The sequence below is a fragment of the Mustelus asterias genome, unplaced genomic scaffold (genome assembly GCF_964213995.1).
Source record: "Mustelus asterias unplaced genomic scaffold, sMusAst1.hap1.1 HAP1_SCAFFOLD_76, whole genome shotgun sequence".
In the NCBI taxonomy this organism is placed as follows: Eukaryota; Metazoa; Chordata; class Chondrichthyes; order Carcharhiniformes; family Triakidae; genus Mustelus; species Mustelus asterias.
The window spans coordinates 1313960-1316402 of NW_027590135.1; the positions used below are offsets into that span (position 1 = coordinate 1313960).

Consider the following 2443-nt stretch of genomic DNA (forward strand, 5'->3'; position numbering starts at 1 on the left):
ACCTCTGATGTGGGCATGCCGGCGTTGGATTGGCGGGGTTACTGTAAGAAGTCTCACGAAAACAGCTTAAAATCCAACAGGGTTTATTTGGAATCACGAGATGTCGGATTGCTGCCCCTCCACCAGGTGAACGGAGGTATGTTCGCATCACGGCATCGTCAGGCCAAGAAACAATCGGAAAACAATTACCATTTGGATTGTGAACAATGGTTAGAATGTGAGTCTTTACAGTTTCTCCAGTGTTGAAAGGTACAGACAATGCGAGTGAGGAGAGGGATGACAGGATACTGATGTGTGAATTGACTGATGCGAGTGCAGTTATTAAGATATTGTAAATGCGGGCAGCATGGTGAGGGTTTGGAGTCGTGCGACCTGAAGCCAAGTATGTGGAACTTTCCTGTCAGTTTCTGCTCGGAAATTCTGCGTTGTCATGTGTCATGAAGGTCGCCTTGGAGAACGCTGAGCCGAAGATGGGAGGCTGAATGACCGACACTGCTGATGTCTTCCCCGAATAGAAAGTGACACGGCTGCCTGATCATTCCGAACGTGTCTTGTGTGCTCCCTGATGGTCTGGTGGTTAGGATTCGGCGCTCTCACCGCCGCGTCTCGGGTTCGATTCCCGGTCAGGGAATGTTGTGTTCATTCCCAGAGCAACTGATCACTCCACATCGGGCTTTGAAATAAATCTTATTTTTGTAACGTCTGTTTTGCAATAATTCAAATGTTTGTTGAACTACCAACTGTATTTGGGATGTCAAGTCATGCTGATAAGTGGCCCACCTGTCAGCGTCTACATTATTTACCCGAGCAAAGTTTTGGGATAGAAGGCGGTGGCGCAATGGTGAATCGGCTGCCCTGACGCGAGAGGATAAATTGGCTACCTTTTCCGCTGCAGGCATGATGTGGTTCGACCTTTTAGAAATGTCCGTTATTTTTCGAATCCTTCGCAACACCGTGGAGTTTTAATTGAGCTCCTTAAAATTATCATCGGAAAAACAGAATATGTAAACAACGACTTCAAGATTTTAGAACCGGTTTGGCATCTGGCTTCATTTTTCAGTGGCTGGCAGAGATATGCACGAATACGATGTGAACTGAGGCAGCATTTATCAAAAGAATCTATATCATAAGAACATAAGAACATAAGAAATAGGAGCAGGAGTAGGCCATCTAGCCCCTCGAGCCTGCCCCGCCATTCAATAAGATCATGGCTGATCTGACGTGGATCAGTACCACTTACCCGCCTGATCCCCATAACCCTTAATTCCCTTACCGCTCAGGAATCCATCCATCCGCGCTTTAAACATATTCAGCGAGGTAGCCTCCACCACCTCAGTGGGCAGAGAATTCCAGAGATTCACCACCCTCTGGGAGAAGAAGTTCCTCCTCAACTCTGTCTTAAACCGACCCCCCTTTATTTTGAGGCTGTGTCCTCTAATTTTAACTTCCTTACTAAGTGGAAAGAATCTCTCCGCCTCCACCCTATCCAGCCCCCGCATTATCTTATAAGTCTCCATAAGATCCCCCCTCATCCTTCTAAACTCCAACGAGTACAAACCCAATCTCCTCAGCCTCTCCTCATAATCCAAACCCCTCATCTCCGGTATCAACCTGGTGAACCTTCTGTGCACTCCCTCCAATGCCAATATATCCTTCCTCATATAAGGGGACCAATACTGCACACAGTATTCCAGCTGCGGCCTCACCAATGCCCTGTACAGGTGCATCAAGACATCCCTGCTTTTATATTCTATCCCCCTCGCAATATAGGCCAACATCCCATTTGCCTTCTTGATCACCTGTTGTACCTGCAGACTGGGCTTTTGCGTCTCATGCACAAGGACCCCCAGGTCCCTTTGCACGGTAGCATGTTTTAATTTGTTTCCATTGAGATAGTAATCCCATTTGTTATTATTTCCTCCAAAGTGTATAACCTCGCATTTCTCAACGTTATACTCCATTTGCCATATCCTCGCCCACTCACTCAGCCTGTCCAAATCTCTCTGCAGATCTTCTCCGTCCTCCACACGATTCACTTTTCCACTTATCTTTGTGTCGTCTGCAAACTTCGTTACCTACACTCCGTCCCCTCCTCCAGATCATCTATATAAATGGTAAACAGTTGCGGCCCGAGTACCGATCCCTGCGGCACGCCACTAGTTACCTTCCTCCAACCGGAAAAACACCCATTTATTCCGACTCTTTGCTTCCTGTCGGATAGCCAGTCCCCAATCCACTTTAACACACTACCCCCAACTCCGTGTGCCCTAATCTTCTTCAGCAGCCTTTTATGGGGCACCTTATCAAACGCCTTTTGGAAATCCAAAAACACCGCATCCACCGGTTCTCCTCCATCAACCGCCCTCGTCACATCTTCATAAACATCCAACATGTTTGTCAAGCACGACTTTCCCCTCATGAATCCATGCTGCGTCTGATTGAT

The 2443-nt window shown here is 47.3% G+C and overlaps 1 non-coding gene across 1 annotated transcript; it reads left to right on the forward strand.

Moving 5' to 3' along the window:
* Positions 1 to 559: 559 nt before the first annotated feature.
* Positions 560 to 631, forward strand: trnae-cuc (transfer RNA glutamic acid (anticodon CUC)). Its single transcript has one exon. It is a non-coding gene; the product is annotated as a tRNA-Glu (tRNA).
* Positions 632 to 2443: the final 1812 nt, after the last annotated feature.